Raw genomic sequence first — 13627 nt, 5'->3', positions numbered from 1 at the left:
TGTTCATTGCAGCTCTATTTACAATAGCCAGGACATGGAAGCAACCTAAGTGTCCAACAACAGATGAATGGATAAAGAAGACATGGCACATATATACAAATTGAATATTACTCAGCCATAAAAAGAAACAAAACTGAGTTATTTGTAGTGAGGTGGATGGACCTAGAGTGTTTCATACAGAGTGAAGTAAGTCAGAAAGAGAAAAACAAATACCATATGCTAACACATATATACGGAATCTAAAAGAAAAGAAAAAATCGTCATGAAGAACCTAGGGGCAGGACAGGAATAAAGACGCAGACCTACTAGAGAATGGACTTGAGGACACGGGGAGGGTGAAGGGTAAACTGGGACAAAGAGAGAGTGGCATGGACATATATACACTACCAAATGTAAAACCCATAACTAGTGGGAAGCAGCCGCATAGCACAGGGAGATCAGCTAGGTGATTTGTGACCACCTAGAGGGGTGGCAGAGGGAGGGTGGGAGGGAAGGAAACGCAAGAGGGAAGAGATATGGGGATATATGTATATGTATAGCTGATTCACTTTGTTATAAAGCAGAAACTAACACACCATTGTAAAGCAATTATCCTCCAATAAAATGTTAAAAAAAAAAGTTTACAGGAATTTCCCTGGTGGTTCAGTGGTTAAGAATCCACCTGCCAATGCAGGGGACATGGGTTTGATCCCCGGTGTGGGAAGATCCCACATGCCGTACAGCAACTAAGCCCATGCACCACAACTACTCAGCCTGCACCCTAGAGCCTGCGTGCCGCAACTACTGAGCCTGCATGCCACAACTACTGAGCCCACATGCTGCAACTACTGAAGCCCATTTGCATAGAGCCCGTGCTCTCCAAGAAGGGGAGCCACCGCAGTGAGAAGCCCACACACCATAACGAAGAGTAGTCCCCACTCGCCACACCTAAAGAAGCCTGAGCGCAGCAACAAAGACCCAATGCAGCCAAAAAAAAAAAGTCTACAAATAACAAATGCTGGAAAGGGTGTGGAGAAAAGGGAACCCTCCTACACTGTTGGTGGGAATGTACAGCTACTGTGGAAAACAGTATGGAGGTTCCTCAGAAAACTAAAAATAGAATTACCATGTGATTCAGCCATCACACTCTTGGGCATATATCCCAGACAAAACTCTAATTCAAAAAGATACATGTACCCCTATGTTCATAGTAGCACTATTAACAATAGCCAAATCACGGAAACAACCTAAATGTGCATTGACAAATGAATGGATAAAGAAGATGTGGAACATATATACAATGGGATACTACTCAGCCATAAAAAGAACGAAATAATGCCATTTGCAGCAACATGGATGCAACTAGAGATGATGATACTAAGTGAAGTAAGTCAGAAAAAGAAAGACAAATACCATATATCACTTATATGTGGAATCTAAAATATGGCACAAATGAAACTATCTACAAAACAGAAACAGATTCACAGACATCGGGGGAGGAAGGGTGGGGGAGGGATGGTCTGGGAGTTTGGGGTTAGTAGATGCAAACTATTACATATAGAATGGATAAACAACAAGGTCCTACTGTATAGCACAGAGAACTATATGCAATATCCTGGGATAAACCATGATGGAAAAGAATATAAAAAAGCATGTATATATCTGTATAACTGAGTCACTTTGCTGCACAGCAGAAATTAACACAACATTGTGAATCAACTATACTTCAATAAAAAAATAAATTAAAAAAAAGAAATACACAGCCATCAGTTGTAATTTGTTGAATAAAATCACCGCCTCTCATAAAATCAAAATTGAGTCACCTCTGGTTTTATTTATCTGAGTCTTCTTTCTTTGTTTCTTAGTAAACCTGGCTAAAGGGTTTTCAGATTTTGTTTATCTTTTCAAAAAACCAACTCTTGGTTTTGTTGATTTTTTTTAATGCTTTTCTACTCTCTATTGTTTATTTCTGCTCTTCTGATAACTTTGGGCTTAGTTTGTTCTTTTTCTACTTCCTTTAGGTGTAAAGTTAAATTGTTTATTTGAGATCTTTCGTTTTGTTTTTGTTTTTTTCTTTCATTTTTAATGTAGGCATTTATTGCTATGTACTTCCCTCAGTAATGCTTTTCCTGCATCCCATAAGTTTTGGTACATAATGCTTCGATTTTCATTTGTCTCAAGATTTTTTTTATTTCCCTTCTGACTTCTTCTTTGACCCATTGGTTGTTCAAAAGTGTGCTGTTTAATTTCCACATGTTTGTGAATTTTCCAGTTTTCCTTCTCCTATTGACTTCTAAAATGGCCAACAGGTATGTGAAAGCTGCTCAATGTTACTATCTCAGGGGAACGCAAATCAAAACCACAATATGTTTTACAAATGTCAGGGTGGCTATTATAAAAAAAAGAGAGAGAGAGAGACAAGTGTCAGCAGGATGCAGAAAAAGTTTTGGAACTGTTGGTGGAAATACAAAATAGTTCAGCAGCCACTGTAGAAAGCAGTATGGAGATTCAATTCAAAAAACTTAAAATAGGGCTTCCCTGGTGGCACGGTGGTTGGGAGTCCGCCTGCCGATGCAGTGGACATGGGTTCGTGCCCCGGTCCGGGAGGGTCCTGCGTGCCGCAGAGCGGCTGGGCCCATGAGCCACGGCCGCTGGGCCTGCGCGTCCGGAGCCTGTGCTCCGCGGCGGGAGAGGCCACAGCAGTGAGAGGCCCGCGTACCGCAAAAAAAAGAAGAAGAAAATTGAGATAGAACTACCATATGATCCAGTGTTACCACTTCTGGGTATTTATCCAACAGAATTGAAGTCAGGATCTCAAAGAGATATATGTACTCTCATGTTCACTGCACTATTCATAATAGCCAAGATGCTGAAACAAACTCAATGTTCATCAACGGATAAATGGATAAAGAAAAAGTGTCATCTATATACAATGGAATATTACCCAGCCTTTTAAAAAAAAGGGAATTTTGCAATATGTGACAACACAGATGAACTTGAGGACATTATGCTAAGTGAAATAAGCCAGTCAGAGAAGGACAAATACTGCATAATTCCACTTATATGAGGAAATCTAAAATAGTCAAATTCTCAGAATCAAAGAGTAGAATGGTGGTTGCCAAGGACTGGGAGAAGGAAGAAATGAGGAGCTACTAACCAATGAGCATAAAGTTTCAGTTAAACAAGGTGAATAAGCTCTACAGATCTGCAGTACAACATTGTACCTATACAGTTAAAAATACTGTATTTTAAATTTTGTTAAGAAGGTAGATCTCATGTAAAGTGTTCTTACCATAATAAAATAATGTTAAAAAAAAGAGAAAGTCACCACACAAGTAGCAACCTGAAGAAAAGAAAACACACCATGCAAAAGTATGCACACACATATGTGCATACATGCACATACTATACAGGAAGGGAAGAAAGAATGTGGAGAGGGAGGGATAGAAGAAGAAAGGGGTGAAAGGCAAGAAAATACCACATGAAAAAATTATCAAATAACACAGCCTAGTAAGAATAGATAACCTACAGAAGAAAATTCCCAACAATTTATAGATCAACTTAATAAACATCAGTTCAAGAAAACAAAAGTTCCAAGATTGAATAAGACAAGACCAGAAGGTGAGAGAAAAAGTGGTTGTGGAGGTGGACAAGTCTGAAATATGCAGGGCAGACTGGCAGACTTGAAATTCCAGCAGGAGTTGAGGACTCAGTCTTGAGTCTCAGTCTGCAGGCAGCCTGGATGTAAAACACTCTTCTTCTGGTGACTTTGCTCTTCTAAAGACTTCAACTGATTGGATGAGTCCCACCCACATTATTGAGGGTAATCTACTTTACTCAAAGTCTACTGATTTAAATGTTAATTACATCTTAAAAACACCTTCACAGCAACACCTAGATTTGTGTTTGACCAAACAGCTGGGTAGCATAGCCTAGCTAAGTTGATACATAAAATCAGTTGAGAAAGAAAAATATTAAGAGGGAGGGAGAATGGGAGAGAAAGAGACAGAGGTTACAAGGAAATAAATTGAGAATCAAAGCAACATAAAAAAGATTATAGCTAAATTTAAAAGGCAAAAGATTCATACGATCTGAAGAGAAACTAGAGTATATAAAATTAGAAACCATAAGTAACAGAATATATATAGCTAACAAATTACCAACCTAGAGGAAAAAAACAGAGAACATCATGATGACGACAGATTTTAAAATGCAAATATATCGAAAAGATAAAAGCAAAGCAAATATATGAAGGAGAAAGAAGGATGATCCAAAATAAAGTTAACTGATGTCCTCTAAGTAGAAAACTTAATAAATAAATTTCCATGGGAAAAAAAGGAATTAATCTTCAGATCCAAAAAGCATATCAGATTTCAGAAAAATCCTAGTTAACTTACTGAACTTCAATCAGGCTGGCCTTAGATTTCTACATATAACATTTTATGCCATAAGCATAAGAACAATGTCTACAAAATTCTGTGACAGCCTGAAGCCATGATATTAGTCAAGTATAAAACCAACAGGCAGTCAGTCATTCTAAAACATAAAAGAATTTGGGGACCACAAAACTCATGAGCTTTTCTTCAAATACTGCTTTTTAAAATATATCAAAATTTAAAATTACTTTCATAGAATGAATGAAAATAACAAACTAGGGAATGGTGAAACAATGTAAAAATGACAAGTGATGAGTTGTGTCTCCATTTAAGTAGAGTACAAAGAAAAGATTATGTTTACAGAATAGATTATGTTTACAGAATAGAATGTAAATGCCCAAAACCTTGGCAGTATGAAAATAATAATGTTACTAACAAATACCAGGAGATTAAAGAAAAGAAGTAAAAGGAAACATGAGAGCACTAATTCCCCAACATCAAAAAGTCAATCAACACCCTCTTAAATTGAAGATGTAGTTTTAAAAAGGCTCCAAACTCTTAATGATTTCCATAATCCTTCTATTTAATCTTTTAATAGGGATCTTTTAAGAAATAATGATTCAAAACATTTGATGTTTAGCAACTTCTTTCACTTCACCTTATTTTCATTTGCTAGCTCTAAATTCAAATAAAACTTAATTTAATACATTTTATTCTTAAAATATCACATACAACATGATCCTATTTCATGAAAAACATTTTTCAAAGCTTTCTTTCCAGCCTCTGTTTGCATACATATATAGAAAGATAATGGGATAATGCTCACTTAATACGATGATTGCTTGGGGTAGTGAGATTGGAGATCACTTCTATCACTTTTCTGCAATTTTTTGAATTGCTTAAACCCTTCATTACAAAAATAATAAAGTAATTTTTCTATGAAAAGAAGTTTTGATGTCAAATGACAAGAATGAGTTCTACAGACATAGTAATGTCTTCTACATACATTTGAAAGTTACAATACATTGCCATAAGTATTAACTTTTCAAAGGCATGTGTACCTCATTTCCAGAATTAGATCATAATTTTCTTGGGGAGGAAAACGAAGGTTTATAGCTGTTAATATGCCTAGCAAATCACTAAGCACTTTAAAATTACATGTTTATAATTATATATTTATACACAAACACACAAAATTAAGCTTTGGGTTTTTGCATTTTGAACCATAGGGAATCATTCTGTTAGCAATCAAAAATTAATCTAGTTCCTGTGGGGAATACTGGGGAAGGCTAGGGAGTTCAGGGGGGCCAATCACTAGAGCCGTAACTTGTTCAGGTTCCTGCAATTGAACTGTCTGTTTTGCAATTTGATCAGCTTTGCTGTTCCATCCATCCTTCTGATGGCCCCTACAGGGGATTACTGCTACCTGGGTCAGAAGCTGCACTGCTTCTAAAAGAGCCAGAATCAAATCTTTATGTTTTATGGGGGAATTTTTAGCAGTTAACATTCCTCTTTCTTTCCAAATGGCAGCGTGAGCATGTAGCACGTGGAACCCGTATTTAGAGTCAGTAAAAATATTTAATTGCCTGTCCTTCCCTAATTGCAAAGCTCTCATTAATGCAATTAGTTCAGCCTTCTGGGCTGATGTCTGGGGTGGCAGGGCCTTGGCTTTTATGACTTCATTTAGACTAACTATGGCATACCCCACCTTTCAGGTTCCCATTTGCACAAAACTGCTCCCATCAGTAAACCAGTTGACCCCAGAGCTGTCAGGAGGTTCTTCTAGAAGATCAGACCTGCTGGAGTAAGTTTGTTCTATGGTCTCTATACACTGATGCAACGTCTCCACTCTCGACTGCCAGAAGCAGAGTTGCTGGGTTCAGGGTTTGGCACACCTTTAAGGTAATGTCGGGGGTGTCCATTAGGAGGGCCTGATATCTTGTTAACTTTCTTCCAGACAACCAATGATGTCCTTTGACTTCCAGCACAGATTGTACCTGATGAGGGGTTAACACAGCTAAGTGTTGTCCCCAGGTGAGCTTGGAAGTCTCATTAACCAACAGGGCTGTGGCTGCTACTGCCCAAAGGCAGCTTGGCCATCACAGAGCCACTGAGTCCAATTGTTTTGAAAAGTAAGCCACTGGTCTCTGATCTGGTCCCAGCTTTTCGGTCAGGACTCCTAGTGCGATCCCTGACCTCTCATGAATGAATAGGATAAAGGACTTGTCCAAATTTGAGCTGGTGCTCTACGGGAAGACTGGCAGTTAGATTTCACCCAAATGCCACCAATTAGGATTAGGATATAAATATCTTCTGGTGTTTGTTCATACTTTTACAGGATAGGTTGAAGCCTTCCCCACCCAATCTGAAAAGGCTATGGAAGACTGTAAGTCCCTTTTAAAATAAATAATTCCTTGGTTTGGACTTCCAAAGTCCCCCCAGAGCAATAACAGACCCTCTTTTATAGCCAAAATCACACAGGGGCTCACAATGGCTCTAAAGATAAACTACAAGCTACACACCTCTTGGCACCCCCAGTCCTCAGTGAAGGTAGAGAAAATGAACCATACTTTAAAGAAAAACCTTAGCAAAGCTCTACCAAGAAACTCATGAACCCTGTACCAACTTGCTTCCTATTGCACTCCTCAGGGTCCGTGTAGCCCCCAGGAGTGGTCTGAGACTTAGTCCATTTGAAATGACCTATGCGAGGCCTTTTCTTACTACTGACATTGTACTGGATGAGGAAGTGAACCAGGCCCTGAGATATATTCTTAATCTAGGACAAGTTCAGAAGGCCATCCAGGACTGTGCCCACAAGGCACTGCCAGCTCCCACTAAAACTACGGAGGAAGGAGCAGTTCCATCACAAATAAATCCCGGGGACCAAGTTCATCTTAAAACTTGGAAAGAGGGGTCCCCCCAAGACCAACTATTGCCAAAATGGAAGGGCCCCTATAAAGTAATTTTAACCACCCCCACTGCTGTCAAACTGCAAGGGATATCTCTTTGGGTGCATTTGTCCAGACTAAAGCTTTTACCTCCAGAAACCCCACAGGTCACCTGTGAGCCAGTGGAATATCTGAGCTACCTATTCAAAAGACAGGCACCATTGACAGATAAGTAAAATGATGTAGTGGGTTGGCTCCTATTTGAAGCCTTAAAGGGACTTGGGACCCTCTCTTGTTTCCTTGGTTGATGTGGTTCTTGACAATCGTCTGGCCCTTCATTACCTTCTGGCAGAACAAGGTAGAGTTTGCGTGACAACTAATACTTCCTGCTGCACTCGGATCAATGCGACAAGACAGGTAAAAGTTAATATTAAGGAAATATGTTTCAGACATGGAAAACACAATATATTGGCTTCAAACTTTTTTTAAAGGCAAAATTAAAATGAATAAACATTAAAAAAAAAAAAGGAAATATACACCCAGGCAGAGTGGCTTCACAATCTTGGCAGGGGCAATATCGCCTCCCTTGTCTGGTCAACAGCTAAGGAAGCCCAAAGTTAATCTGCTTCCTTCCCTTTCTAGGCCCTTTAATGGCTATTGTTCTTCTCCTTTTTAGCCCTTGTTTATTCAGCCTTTTGGTTAAGTTTGTGCCTTTTAGGCTCCAACATTTTGAAGTAAGGCTCATGATGGCTCAAGGAATTCAGCCCATTCCAGCAGAAAGTGGTTCAGGTCCTTACAGCTCCTTGGAACAGTCAGTGAGGGACTTCTACACCTCTAGGGTAGGCTAGGGTCTGCGGCCCCTGTCCAGCAGGAAGAAGTTCAGAAGAGACCTTTGGCCTCCTACCCCTTAAGAATAAGGGTGTAGAGTCTCTCAGGGGGGAATGAGACAGGCTGGGACCTAGGACCCTTTGCTGCAGTGCTGCAATGCTTGCAACTGGACACACGTCTCTTCGAACAACAAAATACAAAGAAACTATACAGGACTAAAAGTAACTTCGTGCATGCACAGTTGGGGCAAATTCTGGACCAAAAGATACAAAAGACCAAAAATAACTCAACTGCCCCCCCTCTGAAGAGTCAGGAGCAAATGCAGGGTGTCGGGAGCAAAAGCAGGGTACTGAGCATGCCCCCTGCCTACAACACCACTGGAGGGGTGGGCAAACGACCTAAACCACCCCTCAGGCCCAACCCCTGGACACACCCCTACCCTCATCCCATATAAAGAACAAGCTCGGCCCCCCTCAGTGAGCGGGCAAGCAAGGGAAACTGTTGTTTTTTCTCGCTTCCCCCCGTTGTAGCAGGGGCCCCAAAAAAGCCTTGCCTGAAAAAAAAATTAATCTAGTATTCAAATATACGCATGCGGTTTTTTTGTTGTTTTGTTTTGGTTTTTTTTGCGGTACGCGGGCCTCTCACTGCTGTGGCTTCTCCCATTGCGGAGCGCAGGCTCCGGACGCGCAGGCTCAGCGGCCACAGCTCACAGGCCCAGCTGCTCCACGGCATGTGGGATCTTCCCGGAACAGGGCACGAACCCGTGTCCCCAGCATCGGCAGGCGGACTCTCAACCACTGCACCACCAGGGAAGCCCACAGGCTGTTTTTTAAAATACATGTAAAACTTTTAAAACATAACACACAGAGTAATGTTATAACATGATTTCTTTGAAGGAAGATAATAAAAAGATATTTATATTTGCTTGTAATTTATAAAGAACCTCTGGAAGAATAGAGAATAACAGTGTTAGTGATACATTACCTTAAGTTTTGCTAATCAAGCATACCTCCATTATCACTCCCTACTCTTTTTGTCAGGATTTTTAAAAAATATCTAAAGTGGCCAAAGCAATGTTTTTCAGTAATGCTTATTACTCAAACTTCTATGAATCTAAGTGGCAGCTTCAGTAAAGCAAAACTCCCCAACCATTCCTCCTAACCTTATTGGTTCCCTTGCTAGTAAAAAAGGTGTGAAAAGTGATTAAATTCTTATTTACCCAAGAACTCTCTCATGTGATGTTCAACTCAAGGTGTCTGGACTATAGCTGCTAACAACTGCCGTAAGGGGGAAAGATGCACATGAGAAGAAGAATAGAAAATTATGTACAAGCAAAGTATACATTTAAATACTTCCTTTTTGAGTTGAGAGAGGACATAGAAATGCACACTAAGAAATAGTTAAATAAAATTGTTGATTAATTATGCCCTATTAACTCCATCTTTGCCTTCAACGAGGAGGGTAGCATAAACATATATCATAGTATTCTGGTATTTTTAATTAGTTTGAAACTGCAGAGAATGGAGGGGAAAGCAAATATTCTTTAAGTTTCCTCCACTTTGGTCTTAGAGCCTCATTTTAAAACCAGGGCTCTAAAGTTCAGACCCGGAAGACTTAGGATGAAAAGAGAGCAGTTATCTAGGCCAGATCTTCCCCATGTACTCACTCAGTGTGTTACATTTAACAGAACTGATGTACCTTTGCACGGGAATGAGAGCCAAGCCACAATAAGAGCAGCTTTGTCTTCAGTCTGAATACTCTTTAAAATAGAGCAGGATTTTTTTTAACTAATTCAATAAACAGTAGCATAGTGAGTCATTTGGGCAAAGCTGGGTCTATTCTCAGAAAATGGGGGTACCTCAGCAAGGCCATTAATGAAATGACTACAAAGAAGTATAGCTGGAATAATTGATTTGGATCACTAAGGTCAAGTTGGACACATCAGTATTTTGTGATCCTATTAGTCAGTCAAAGATAAACACAGCACTTTAATCAAATGTAATTAAATTATTGCTGTAAGTCTAAGTCTTAATAACCACAGCCAAAATGCCAGATGAACCACAAAAAATTCTCCTAAGTGTTTAAAAAAACCTCAAAACACCATTCTGTAAATTAAATGAAACTCTTTTCATGTTTGTTCCCAAATGTCTGTGTCAATGTATTTATGGGTATGGTATATATATGGAGTTAGAGTCTGAAAAATGATGTATGGGTATGGTGTATGAAGATAACATATATGTATGATTTATAAAAAGTATATATAGTCTGAAAAATTATTTATAAAAATGTATCTATAGTCTGAACTGAAAATGATTTTCTCATTCTTCAGTATAACTGAATTCCTTTCTTTATGTTTTATAATTATGCTTATTTCTTATCTTTACAAATAGAAAATTTTACTGTAAAACAGCTTAGTTTTCCATTATTGTTTAATTAAAGGTAAGCAATAAAAAATTCTTAGGGAAAAATAAATTCTAATCAGTTCTTTTATGTACATGACTGATTCACATTTGTATCCTTCCTAGGTAAGTTTTAGAAGCCGCTAATCTATAGTGCATTTAACACAAAGCAGATAAAACATGGGCTACAGATGTTATTATAATGTGGCATTCTGTTTCATGTTTCATATTGTTTGCCTCTTTTCTCATAATATCTTTCTAGCAGTTGTTAGATGCTAATTATAAATTTCAAAAACTCCCAATCATCCAAACAGACATGTAGACACTGATTTGTATTAAAATAGAAATTGTGCACTTTAGGTTTTAATCATATAAATGTATGAAGATGAATGCTAGTCTATTAATGTTTAAATTGTGTAGATTAATATGTTCCTACTGTTACAACTCATGGGTGTTTTGAAAGCTAACCAAATTGAAAACACCACTCCCACCAATGCAAGGATGCTTTTGTTATTGCTGCTAAATCAGAGTTTTGTCTGTAAATATATATAACATAATAATTTGAAAGACTTAAAATTCTATGAAAATGCAGTGATTAGTAAAACATAAATGACCTTCTAAATCTCTTTTTAGGCCATAGTCAATTGTTTATGAGAAACTGGTAATCAAGATATAGAAAAACAAACCTGCAAAATGGAACAATCCCACTCTAATATGTGGATTACAGCTCCTCCCCTCCCTGATCTGTACTAACAGATTAGTTTATTTTTAAAGAGCTCATAATTTATATGAAAAGACATGGGTTGAAATGACAATGTGTAGAAGAAAACAATCCTCATAAAATGAAAGAAGTGCTGGCTTGCTAAAGGATGACATAACATCTATCAGTAAAATGAAACAGCTGTCTCAGAAAATAAAGATAAAAGCTGAATGCCTTCATAAAGGAAAAGTAGATGGAAAACCATGCTGTATTATTCAAACTCAAGAGTCCTGGAGACAAAGAAAGGTTGGTCATTAACAAGTACATCAGCTGTTGTAGAGCTACCCACACTGAACCCTGAGGTCCAGGGGGTCAACTTTGTTCTGAATGGTTTCAGTCTAAATGCCAACTGCACAGAGATCTTTCTGGGCCACCCTCCCTTATATAGTTGCAACTCATTCACCCAACCCAGCAGCACTATTATTTATCCCTACACCCTGTTCATTTCCTTCAAGGAACTTAGTACTTTACTGTTTTCCCTTCTGTTCCAGGAGGGCAGAGTTCACTTTGAATTTGTTCACCACTATATTCCCAGCATCTCTCACACAGGGCCTAGCACACATAGTAGGCATACAAAAAATAGTTACTGAATAAATTAACAAATGTTCCACTGCCACAGAGAGAACACCTAGGCCTAAATAGTCCTAAAAAGATGAGCTGCAACTCCCTCAAGATGGGTTCTGGATCTTTTACCTCATCATCACAGTGCTCTCCCCAACTGACTTTATGGTATCACTGAACTCATCATTGTTAAAAATGTTAACAGATTTTCAACAGACTCCCAATATTCAACACAAAAATTCTTCTCCTAAAAGAAAATGCTGGCCTATGCCTCCAAGGAGAATCTATGAGCCTGTGAGAGAGGTTGGACCTATGGGTAGTAGGTTTTTTGTATCATCTGTATGCTAAAGATATTATAATTATGTTACAGAAAGAAATATTCATTTACTGACAAAATTGAGGAACTTTATACTTACTGCAGAACCAAAAAGAAAATGGACTGCAATCTGTAATTCAAAGACAGATGTAATATTTTTTAAACTTCAATGTAATGATTATTTTGGTTCTAATTAAATGTAATTAATTTCTAAAAAAAATAAATCTCAGCAGAAAACATGAGTTAATGTACCTTCCCATTTAAAAAACTGTGCTTTTACTAGACAAAATGCAATAATCCTACTTAGAATACTTTGTCCTAATAGTCTATGCCATAAGTAGTAATAATTATCAAAAAATGAAAACATACTATCCACTAGGCATTTTATATAACTATTAATTCATAAGATTGTCACAATTCTATGAGATGACTATTTATAGCCCTGTTTTACATTCAAGAAACTGGAGGCTCAGATGAGTTTTAAAAACCTTTGTCTAAGGCCACGGTGCCAGTAAATGGTATATAGAGGCCTTGAAGTTAATAACAGCATGCAATGAAATGTTGTGATGGGACAAGCAATAATCTCATATCAGGAGAAAAATATCTATCTAGAAAAAATACGGAAGAAAAATCATCAGTTATTTTTAGATACTGAACATATATATAGGTTCTGCAAAGCAAAAACCATAATTCTTCCACACTTTGTGACTTGGATAACTTTGTTAAACTCAGCCTGAAACCTATCCCATGCCTCTCTTCTTTGAAAAAACTCTTTTCTAAGTTACAAACATCATATCTTAAAATATTGAAGAAAGATGTGAAAGAAGAGTGTAAGTAAGTTTATTATTATCAATAAAACTCCAAATTCCAAAGGTGCACTGTGGACTCCCCTGCTGTTGGAAGGTTCACAGCACGGCCTGTTAAGGATATTACACCCCACAGAGAGCCACAGTGTTTAGAAGGTAGAGCCTGGGAAGTAGGAACAATTCAAAGAAAATCGATTTTCTTTGTCCTTCCCGCCTACTTGGATTGAATGTAGATTTTTTTTTTTTTTTTTTACCTATTTAATTGTTCCTTTAAACACATCTGCAAATAGATGCATCATATCCTGAAACCATTATACGTTCATCCACGCAGCTTTTTCTTGAATCCAACAAAATACTTTTTTTATTTATGATCTCATGTGTCTTGAGTGAGCATTGACTTTGTGTCCTTCCTAACAGATGACCATGAAGTCTGACACAGGTTGCTTAGCAACTGCCTTATGCCCAGAAGTAGAAATAACTCTTTGATATACTCACTATGTGTATTTCTCCTGATTTACTTCATTTGTGTTTAGCATGGTAGATCAAACAGAATCATTGGAATCCTACTAACACCCCCAAGGGTAGAAGAGTTCCTGGTCCACTTTAAGCTAAAGTACCCAGAGATCAAAACAGCTTACGTGTCATCACAGAACAGTACTGCAGAGTAAAAGAACAGTAAATACACTGTGCCTGTCCATTACCAAGGACAAGGTG

Source organism: Neophocaena asiaeorientalis, unplaced genomic scaffold, assembly GCF_003031525.2.
Source record: "Neophocaena asiaeorientalis asiaeorientalis breed wild unplaced genomic scaffold, Neophocaena_asiaeorientalis_V1.1 scaffold70, whole genome shotgun sequence".
Classification (NCBI taxonomy): Eukaryota; Metazoa; Chordata; class Mammalia; order Artiodactyla; family Phocoenidae; genus Neophocaena; species Neophocaena asiaeorientalis.
Note: the sequence above shows the minus strand (reverse complement) of the source record.